Source organism: Sus scrofa, chromosome 16 (assembly GCF_054392235.1).
Source record: "Sus scrofa isolate SSC_HxYL_T2T_F1_AM1 chromosome 16, Sscrofa_HxYL_maternal_Yorkshire_Landrace_v2.0, whole genome shotgun sequence".
Classification (NCBI taxonomy): domain Eukaryota; kingdom Metazoa; phylum Chordata; class Mammalia; order Artiodactyla; family Suidae; genus Sus; species Sus scrofa.
The window spans coordinates 4,269,523-4,282,378 of NC_139398.1; positions in this window are offsets into that span (position 1 = coordinate 4,269,523).

Genomic DNA, 12,856 nt, shown 5'->3' on the forward strand with positions numbered 1-12,856 from the left:
CAATGCATGGAATCCACTCCATTCAATCGGGATGCTTTGGGCCATGCTGCAGAAAATCCACTGCATTCAATCGGGATGCATTGGGACTCGCTGCATAGACTCCACTGCATATAATCTGGATCCATTGCACCACAATGCATGGAATGCTCTGCATTCAATGTCGCTGCATGGAATCCACTGCATTCAATCGGGATGCTTTGGGCCATGCTGCATAAAATCCACTGCATTCAATCATGCTGCATGGATTCCACTGCATTCAATCATGCTGCATAAAATCCAATGCATTCAATAGGGTTCCATTTCTTCACACTGCATGGACTTCACTGCATTCAATCACTCTGCATGAAATTCACTGCATTAGATCTGGATGCATTTTACCACGCTGCATGGATTACACTGCATTCAATGACGCTGCATGGAATCCACTGCATTCAATCGGGATGCTTTGGGCCATGCTGCATAAAATCCACTGCATTCAATCATGCTGCACGTAATCCACTGCATTCAATCGGGATGCATTTTACCAGGCTGCATGGAATCCACTGCATTCAGTCACGCTGCATGGAATCCACGGCATTCAATCGGGATGCATTTTACCAGGCTGCATATAATCCAGTGCATTCAATCACGCTGCATGGAATCCAGTGCATTCAATCACGCTGCATGGAATCCACTGCATTCAGTCAGGATGCATTTTAATAAGCTGCATGGAATACATTCAGTCATCACGCTGCATGGACTCCGCTGAATACAGTCGGGATCCATTACGCCACAATGCATGGAATCCTCTGCATTCAATCGGGATGCATTTTACCAGGCTGCATGGAATCCACTGCATTCAATCACGCTGAATGGAGTACACTGCATTCAATCACGCTGCATGGAATCCCCTGCATTCAATCGGGATGCATTTTACCACACTGCATGGAGTACACTGCATTCAATCACAATGGATGGAATCCAATGCATTCAATCGGGATGCTTTGGGCCATGCTGCAGAAAATCCACTGCATTCAATCGGGATGCACTGGGCCTCGCTTCATGGACTCCACTGCATTCAATTGGTATCCATTGCGCTGCAATGCATGGAATCCTCTGCATTCAATGACGCTGCAAGGAATCCACTGCATTCAATCGGGATGCTTTGGGGCATGCTTCATGAAATCCACTGCATTCAATCATGCTGCATGGAATCCACTGCACTCCATCATGCTGCATAAAATCCACTGCATTCAATAGGGTTCCATTTCTTCACACTGCAGGGAATACAATGCATTCAATCGGGATGCATTTTAACACTCTGCATGGATTACACTGCTGAATAATGGATTACAGTGCTGCAATCATGCTGCATATAATCCACTGCATTCAATCGGGATGCTTTGGGCCATGCTGCATAAAATCCACTGCATTCCATCGGGATGCATTGGGCCTCACTGCATGGACTCCACTGCATAAAATCGGGATCCATTGCACCACAATGCATGGAATCTTCTGAATTCAATGACGCTGCATGGAATCCACTGCAATCAATCGGGATGCTTTGGGCCATGCTGCATAAAATCCACTGCATGCAATCATGCTGCATGGAATCCACTGCATTCAATAGGGTTCCATTGCTTCATTCTGCATGGAATCCACTGCATTCAATCACGCTGCATGGAATCCACTGCATTCAATCGGGATGCATTTTACCACGCTGAATGGAGTACACTGCATTCAAGCACAATGCATGGAATCCACTGCATTGAATCGGGATGCTTTGGGCCATGCTGCATAAAATCCTCTGCATTCAATCATGCTGCATAAAATCCACTGCATTCAATAGGGTTCCATTTCTTCACACTACATGGAATACACTGCATTCAATCACGCTGTATGGAATAAACTGCATTCAATCCGGATGCATTTAACCACGCTGCATGGATTACACTTCATTCAATCACAATGCATGGAATCCACTGCATTCTATCAGGATGCTTTGGGCCATGCTGCAAAAAATCCACTGCATTCAATAGGGTTCCATTTCTTCACGCTGCATGGAATCTACTGCATTCAATAGGGTTCCATTTCTTCACGCTGCATGGAATACACTGCATTCAATCAGGATGCATGGAATCGACTCCATTCAATCAGGATGCATTATACAACGCTGCATGGATTACCCTGCATTCAATCACAATGCATGGAATCCACTCCATTCAATCGGGATGCTTTGGGCCATGCTGCAGAAAATCCACTGCATTCAATCGGGATGCATTGGGACTCGCTGCATAGACTCCACTGCATATAATCTGGATCCATTGCACCACAATGCATGGAATGCTCTGCATTCAATGTCGCTGCATGGAATCCACTGCATTCAATCGGGATGCTTTGGGCCATGCTGCATAAAATCCACTGCATTCAATCATGCTGCATGGATTCCACTGCATTCAATCATGCTGCATAAAATCCAATGCATTCAATAGGGTTCCATTTCTTCACACTGCATGGACTTCACTGCATTCAATCACTCTGCATGAAATTCACTGCATTAGATCTGGATGCATTTTACCACGCTGCATGGATTACACTGCATTCAATGTCGCTGCATGGAATCCACTCCATTCAATCGGGATGCTTTGGGCCATGCTGCAGAAAATCCACTGCATTCAATCGGGATGCATTGGGACTCGCTGCATAGACTCCACTGCATATAATCTGGATCCATTGCACCACAATGCATGGAATGCTCTGCATTCAATGTCGCTGCATGGAATCCACTGCATTCAATCGGGATGCTTTGGGCCATGCTGCATAAAATCCACTGCATTCAGTCATGCTGCATGGATTCCACTGCATTCAATCATGCTGCATAAAATCCAATGCATTCAATAGGGTTCCATTTCTTCACACTGCATGGACTTCACTGCATTCAATCACTCTGCATGAAATTCACTGCATTAGGTCTGGATGCATTTTACCACGCTGCATGGATTACACTGCATTCAATGACGCTGCATGGAATCCACTGCATTCAATCGGGATGCTTTGGGCCCTGCTGCATAAAATCCACTGCATTCAATCGGGGTGCATTGGGCCTCGCTGCATGGACTTCACTGCATTCAATTTGTATCCATTGCCCCACAATGCATGGAATCCTCTGCATTCAACGACACTGCATGGAATCCACTGCATTCAATCATGCTGCATGGAATCCACTGCATTCAATAGGGTTCCATTTCTTCACGCTGCATGAATCCACTGCATTCAAACACGCTGCATGGAATCCACTGCATTCAATCGGGATGCTTTGGGCCATGCTGCATATAATCCACTGCATTTAATCGGGATGCATTGGGCCATGCTGCATGGACCCCACTGCATAAAATCGGGATCCATTGCGCCAAAATGCGAGGAATCATCTGCATTTAATGACGCTGCATCGAATCCACTGCATTCGATCGGGATCCATTTTACCACGCAGCGTGGATTACACTGCTTTCAATCACAATGCATGGAATCCACTGTATTCAATCGGGATGCTTTGGGCCATACTGCATAAAATCCACTGCATTCAATCTTGCTGCATGGAATCCAATGCATTCAATCATGCTGCATAAAATCCATGCATTCAAGAGGGTTCCAATTCTTCACACTGCATGGAATCCACTGCATTCAATCGGGATGCATTTTACCACGCTGCATATATTACACTGCATTGAATTGCAATGCATAGAATTCACTGCATTCAATCGGGAAGCATTTTACACCACTGCATGGAATCCACTGCATTTAATCACGCTACATGTAATCCATGGAATTTAATCGGGATTCATTTTACTAAGCTGTATGTCATGACTGCATTTAATCACACTGCATGGAATCCACTGCATTCAATTGAGATTCATTTTACAAGGCTGCATGGAGTTGACTGCATTCAATCACAATACATGGAATCCACTGCATTCAATCGGGATGCTTTGGGCCATGCTGTATAAAATCCACTGCATTCAATTGGGTTCCATGTCTTCACTCTGCATGGAATACACTGCATTCAATCACGCTGCATGGAATCCCCTGCATTCAATCGGGATGCATTCTACCTGGCTGAATGGGGTTCACTGCATCCAATCACAATGCATGGAATCCACTGCATTCAATCGGGATGCTTTGGGCCATGCTGCATAAAATCCACTGCATTCAATCATGCTGCATGGAATCCACTGCATTCAATCGGGATGCATTTTACCACGCTGCATGGATTACACTTCATTCAATCACAATGCATGGAATCCACTGCATTCTATCGGGATGCTTTGGGCCATGCTGCATATAATCCACTTCATTTAATCAGGATGCTTTGGGCCATGCTGAATAAAATCCACTGCATTCAATCATGCTGCATGGAATCCACTGCATTCAATCGGGATGCAATTTACCACGCTGAATGGAGTACACTGCATTCAATCATGCTGCAGGGATTCCCCTGCATTCAATCGGGATGCTTTAGATCATGCTGCAAAAAAATCCACTGCATTCAATCGGGATGCATTGGGCCTCGCTTCATGGACTCCAGTGCATACAGTCGGGATCCATTGCACCACAATGCATGGAATCCTCTGCATTCAATGACGCTGCATGGAATCCACTGCATTCAATCGGGATGCTTTGGGCCATGCTGCAGAAAATCCACTTCATTCAATGACGCTGCATGGAATCGACTGCATTCAATCATGCTGCATATAATCCACTGCTTACAATAGGGTTCAATTTCTTCACGCTGCATGGAATCCACTGCATTCAATCACGCTGCATGGAATCCACTGCATTCAATCAGGATGCATGTTCCCACGCTGCATGGAGTACACTGCATTCAATCAAAATGCATGGAATCCACTGCATTCAATCGGGATGCTTTGGGCCATGCTGCATACAATCCACTGCATTCAATCGGGATGCATTGGGCCTCACTGCATGGACTCCACTACATATAATCGGGATCCATTACACCACAATGCATGGAATCATCTGCATTCAATGACGCTGCATGGAATCCACTGCATTCAATCGGGATGCATTTTACCAGGCTGCATGGAATCCATGCATTCATCACGCTGCATGGACTCCACTGCATACAATCGGGATCCATTGCACCACAATGCATGGAATACTCTGCATTCAATAATGCTCCATGGACTCCACTGCATTCAATCAGGATGCTTTGGGCCATGCTGCATAAAATCCACTGCATTCAATCATGCTCCATTAAATCCACTGCATTCAATCAGGCTGCATAAAAAACACTGCATTCAATAGGGTTCCATTACTTCACACTTCATGGAATACAGTGCATTCAATCACGCTTCATGGAATCCACTACATTCAATCGGGATTCATTTTACCACGCTGCATGGAGTTCACTGCATTCAATCTCAATGCATGGAATCCACTGCATTCAATCGGGATGCTTTGGGCCATGCCTCATAAAATCCACTGCATTCAACGACGCTGCATGGAATCCACCGAATTTAATTGGGATACATTATACTAAGCTGTATCGAATCCACTGCATTCAATCAGGATGCATTTTACCATATGGCATGGAGTTCACTGCATTCAATCATGCTACACGTAATCCACTGCATTCAATCAGGATGCTTTGGGCCATGCTGCATAAAATCCACTGCATTCAATCATGCTGCACGTAATCCACTGCATTCAATCGGGATGCATTTTACCAGGCTGCCTGGAATCCATGCATTCATCACACGGCATGGACTCCACTGCATACAATCGGGATCCATTGCACCACAATGCATGGAATACTCTGCATTCAATGACGCTGCATGGAATCCACTGCATTCAATCGGGATGCTTTGGGCCATGCCTCATAAAATCCTCTTCATTCAATGACGCTGCATGGAATCGACTGCATTAAATCATGCTGCATATAATCCACTGCTTACAATAGGGTTCAATTTCTTCACGCTGCATGGAATCCACTGCATTCAATCACGCTGCATGGAATCCACTGCATTCAATCAGGATGCATGTTCCCACGCTGCATGGAGTACACTGCATTCAATCAAAATGCATGGAATCCACTGCATTCAATCGGGATGCTTTGGGCCATGCTGCATACAATCCACTGCATTCAATCGGGATGCATTGGGCCTCACTGCATGGACTCCACTGCATATAATCGGGATCCATTACACCACAATGCATGGAATCATCTGCATTCAATGACGCTGCATGGAATCCACTGCATTCAATCGGGATGCCTTTTACCAGGCTGCATGGAATCCATGCATTCATCACGCTGCATGGACTCCACTGCATACAATCGGGATCCATTGCGCCACAATGCATGGAATACTCTGCATTCAATAATGCTCCATGGACTCCACTGCATTCAATCAGGATGCTTTGGGCCATGCTGCATAAAATCCACTGCATTCAATCATGCTCCATTAAATCCACTGCATTCAATCAGGCTGCATAAAATACACTGCATTCAATAGGGTTCCATTACTTCACACTTCATGGAATACAGTGCATTCAATCACGCTTCATGGAATCCACTGCATTCAATCGGGATTCATTTTACCACGCTGCATGGAGTTCACTGCATTCAATCACAATGCATGGAATCCACTGCATTCAATCGGGATGCTTTGGGCCATGCCTCATAAAATCCACTGCATTCAACGACGCTGCATGGAATCCACCGAATTTAACTGGGATACATTATACTAAGCTGTATCGAATCCACTGCATTCAATCAGGATGCATTTTACCATATGGCATGGAGTTCACTGCATTCAATCATGCTACACGTAATCCACTGCATTCAATCAGGATGCTTTGGGCCATGCTGCACGTAATCCACTGCATTCAATCGGGATGAGTTTTACCAGGCTGCCTGGAATCCATGCATTCATCACACGGCATGGACTCCACTGCATACAATCGGGATCCATTGCACCACAATGCATGGAATACTCTGCATTCAATGACGCTGCATGGAATCCACTGCATTCAATCGGGATGCTTTGGGCCATGCCTCATAAAATCCACTTCATTCAATGACGCTGCATGGAATCGACTGCATTCAATCATGCTGCATATAATCCACTGCTTACAATAGGGTTCAATTTCTTCACGCTGCATGGAATCCACTGCATTCAATCACGCTGCATGGAATCCACTACATTCAATCAGGATGCATGTTCCCACGCTGCATGGAGTACACTGCATTCAATCAAAATGCATGGAATCCACTGCATTCAATCGGGATGCTTTGGGCCATGCTGCATACAATCCACCTCATTCAATCCGGATGCATTGGGCCTCACTGCATGGATTCCACTGCATATAATCGGGATCCATTACACCACAATGCATGGAATCATCTGCATTCAATGACGCTGCATGGAATCCACTGCATTCAATCAGGATGCTTTGGGCCATGCTGCATAAAATCCACTGCATTCAATCATGCTGCATGGAATCCACTGCATTCAATCATGCTGCATAATATCCACTGCATTCAAAATGTTCCATTTCTTCACGCTGCATGGAATCCACTGCATTCCATCGGGATGCATTTTACCTCACTGAATGGAGTACACTGCATTCAATCACAATGGATGGAATCCAATACATTCAATCGGGATGCTTTCGGCCATGCTGCAGAAAATCCACTGCATTCAATCGGGATGCACTGGGCCTCGCTGCATGGACTCCACTGCATTCAATTGGTATCCATTGCGCTGCAATGCATGGAATCCTCTGCATTCAATGACGCTGCAAGGAATCCACTGCATTCAATCGGGATGCTTTGGGGCATGCTTCATGAAATCCACTGCATTCAATCATGCTGCATGGAATCCACTGCACTCCATCATGCTGCATAAAATCCACTGCATTCAATAGGGTTCCATTTCTTCACACTGCAGGGAATACAATGCATTCAATCGGGATGCATTTTAACACTCTGCATGGATTACACTGCTGCATAATGGATTACACTGCTGCAATCATGCTGCATATAATCCACTGCATTCAATCGGGATGATTTGGACCATGCTGCATAAAATCCACTGCATTCCATCGGGATGCATTGGGCCTCGCTGCATGGACTCCACTGCATACAATCGGGATCCATTGTGCCACAATGCATGGGATCTTCTGCATTCATTGACGCTGCATGGAATCCACTGCATTCAATTGGGATGCTTTGGGCCATGCTGCATATAATCCAGTGCATTCACTTGGGATGCATTTGGCCTCGCTCCATTGACTCCACTGCATACAATAAGGATCAATTGCAACACAATGCATGGAAACCTCTGCATTCAATGATGCTCCATTGAATCCAGTGCACTCAATCAGGATGCTTTGGGCCATGCTTAATAAATTCCACTGCATTCAACGACGCTGCATGGAATCCACCGAATTTAACTGGGATATATTATACTAAGCTGTATCAAATACACTGCATTCAATCAGGATGCATTTTACCACATTGCATGGAGTTTACTGCATTTAATCATGCTGCACGTAATCCACTGCATTCAATCAGGATGCTTTGGGCCAGGCTGCATAAAATCCACTGCATTCAATCATGCTGCACGTAATCCACTGCATTCAATCGGAATGCATTTTACCAGGCTGCATGGAATCCACTGCATTCAATCACGCTGCATGGAATTCACTGCATTCAATCGGGATGCATTTTACCAGGCTGCATGGAATCCAGTGCATTCAATCACGCTGCATGGAATCCAGTGCATTCAATCACGCTGCATGGAATCCACTGCATTCAATCAGGATGCATTTTAATAAGCTGCATGGAATCCATTCTGTCATCACGCTGCATGGACTCCGCTGCATACAGTCGGGATCCATTACGCCACAATGCATGGAATCCTCTGCATTCAATCGGGATGCATTTTACCAGGCTGCCTGGAATCCATGCATTCATCACACTGCATGGACTCCACTGCATACAGTCGGGATCCATTGCGCCACACTGCATGGAATACTCTGCATTCAATGATGCTCCATGGAATCAACTGCATTCAATCAGGATGCTTTGGGCCATGCTGCACAAAATCCACTGCATTCAATCATGCTGCATGGAATCCACTGCATTCAATCGGGATGCATTTTACCTCGCTGCATGGAGTACACTGCATTCAATCTCAATGCATGGAATCCACTGCATTCAATCGGGATGCTTTGGGCCATGCTGCAAAAAATCCACTGCAATCAATCAGGATGCATTGGGCCACGCTGCATGGACTCCACTGCATACAATCGGGATCCATTGCGCCACAATGCATGGAATCCTCTGCATTCAATGATGCTGCATGGAATCCACTGCATTCCATCGGGATGCATTTTACCACACTGCATGGAGTACACTGCATTCAATCACAATGGATGGAATCCAATGCATTCAATCGGGATGCTTTGGGCCACGCTGCAGAAAATCCACTGCATTCAATCGGGATGCACTGGGCCTCGCTGCATGGACTCCACTGCATTCAATTGGTATCCATTGCGCTGCAATGCATGGAATCCTCTGCATTCAATGACGCTGCATGGAATCCACTGCATTCTATCGGGATGCTTTGGGGCATGCTTCATGAAATCCTCTGCATTCAATCATGCTGCATGGAATCCACTGCACTCCATCATGCTGCATAAACTCCACTGCATTCAATAGGGTTCCATTTCTTCGCACTGCAGGGAATACAATGCATTCAATCGGGATGCATTTTAACACTCTGCATGGATTACACTGCTGCAAACATGCTGCATATAATCCACTGCATTCAATCGGGATGCTTTGGGCCATGCTGCATATAATCCAGTGCATTCAATCGGGATGCATTTGGCCTCGCTCCATTGACTCCACTGCATACAATAAGGATCAATTGCAACACAATGCATGGAATCCTCTGCATTCAATGATGCTCCATTGAATCCAGTGCACTCAATCAGGATGCTTTGGGCCATGCTGCATAAAATCCACTGCATTCAATAGGGTTCCAACACTTCACGCTGCATGGAATCCACTGCATTCAATCAGGATGCTTTGGGCCATGCTTAATAAATTCCACTGCATTCAACAACGCTGCATGGAATCCACCGAATTTAATTGGGATACATTATACTAAGCTGTATCGAATCCACTGCATTCAATCAGGATGCATTTTACCACATTGCATGGAGTTCACTGCATTCAATCATGCTGCACGTAATCCACTGCATTCAATCAGGATGCTTTGGGCCATGCTGCATAAAATCCACTGCATTCAATCATGCTGCACGTAATCCACTGCATTCAATCGGGATGCATTTTACCAGGCTGCATGGAATCCACTGCATTCAATCACGCTGCATGGAATCCACTGCATTCAATCGGGATGCATTTTACCAGGCTGCATGGAATCCACTGCATTCAATCACGCTGCATGGAATCCACTGCATTCAATCACGCTGCATGGAATCCACTGTATTCAATCAGGATGCATTTTAATAAGCTGCATGGAATCCATTCAGTCATCACGCTGCATGGACTCCGCTGCATACAGTCGGGATCCATTACGCCACAATGCATGGAATCCTCTGCATTCAATCGGGATGCATTTTACCAGGCTGCATGGAATCCACTGCATTCAATCACGCTGCATGGAATCCACTGCATTTAATCAAGCTGCATGGAATCCACTGCATTCAATCAGGATGCATTTTACCAGGCTGCCTGGAATCCATGCATTCATCGCACTGCATGGACTCCACTGCATACAATCGGGATCCATTGCGCCACAATGCATTGAATACTCTGCATTCAATGATGCTCCATGGACTCCACTGCATTCAATCAGGAGGCTTTGGGCCATGCTGCATAAAATCCACTGCATTCAATCATGCTGCATGGAATCCACTGCATTCAATCATGCTGCATAATATCCACTGCATTCAAAATATTCCATTTCTTCACGCTGCATGGAATCCACTGCATTCAATCGGGATGCTTTGGGCCATGCTGCAAAAAATCCACTGCAATCAATCAGGATGCATTGGCCCTCGCTGCATGGACTCCACTGCATACAATCGGTTCCATTGCGCCACAATGCATGGAATCCTCTGCATTCAATGATGCTGCATGGAATCCACTGCATTCCATCGGGATGCATTTTACCACACTGCATGAAGTACACTGCATTCAATCACAATGGATGGATCCAATGCATTCAATCGGGATGCTTTGGGCCATGCTGCAGAAAATCCACTGCATTCAATGACGCTGCATGGAATCGACTGCATTCAATCATGCTGCATATAATCCACTTCTTACAATAGGGTTCAATTTCTTCACGCTGCATGGAATCCACTGCATTCAATCACACTGCATGGAATCCACTACATTCAATCGGGATGCATGTTCCCACGCTGCATGGAGTACACTGCATTCAATCAAAATGCATGGAATCCACTGCATTCAATCGGGATGCTTTGGGCCATGCTGCATACAATCCACTGCATTCAATCGGGATGCATTGGGCCTCACTGCATGGACTCCACTGCATATAATCGGGATCCATTACACCACAATGCATGGAATCATCTGCATTCAATGACGCTGCATGGAATCCACTGCATTCAATCGGGATGCATTTTACCAGGCTGCATGGAATCCATGCATTCATCACGCTGCATGGACTCCACTGCATACAATCGGGATCCATTGCGCCACAATGCATGGAATCCTCTGCATTCAATCAGGATGCTTTGGGCCATGCTGCATAAAATCCACTGCATTCAATCATGCTCCATTAAATCCACTGCATTCAATCAGGCTGCATAAAATACACTGCATTCAATAGGGTTCCATTACTTCACACTTCATGGAATACAGTGCATTCAATCACGCTTCATGGAATCCACTGCATTCAATCGGGATTCATTTTACCACGCTGCATGGAGTTCACTGCATTCAATCACAATGCATGGAATCCACTGCATTCAATCGGGATGCTTTGGGCCATGCCGCATAAAATCCACTGCATTCCATCGGGATGCATTGGGCCTCGCTGCATGGACTCCACTGCATACAATCGGGATCCATTTCGCCACAATGCATGGAATCTTCTGCATTCTTTGATGCTTCATGGAATCCACTGCATTCAATTGGGATGCTTTGGGCCATGCTGCATATAATCCAGTGCATTCAATCGGGATGCATTTGGCCTCGCTCCATGGACTCCACTGCATACAATAAGGATCAATTGCAACACAATGCATGGAATCCTCTGCATTCAATGATGCTCCATTGAATCCAGTGCACTCAATCAGGATGCTTTGGGCCATGCTGCATAAAATCCACTGCATTCAATAGGGTTCCAACACTTCACTCTGCATGGAATCCACTGCATTCAATCAGGATGCTTTGGGCCATGCTTAATAAATTCCACTGCATTCAACAACGCTGCATGGAATCCACCGAATTTAATTGGGATACATTATACTAAGCTGGATCGAATCCACTGCATTCAATCAGGATGCATTTTACCACATTGCATGGAGTTCACTGCATTCAATCATGCTGCACGTAATCCACTGCATTCAATCAGGATGCTTTGGGCCATGCTGCATAAAATCCACTGCATTCAATCATGCTGCACGTAATCCACTGCATTCAATCGGGATGCATTTTACCAGGCTGCATGGAATCCACTGCATTCAATCACGCTGCATGGAATCCACTGCATTCAATCGGGATGCATTTTACCAGGCTGCATGGAATCCACTGCATTCAATCACGCTGCATGGAATCCACTGCATTCAATCACGC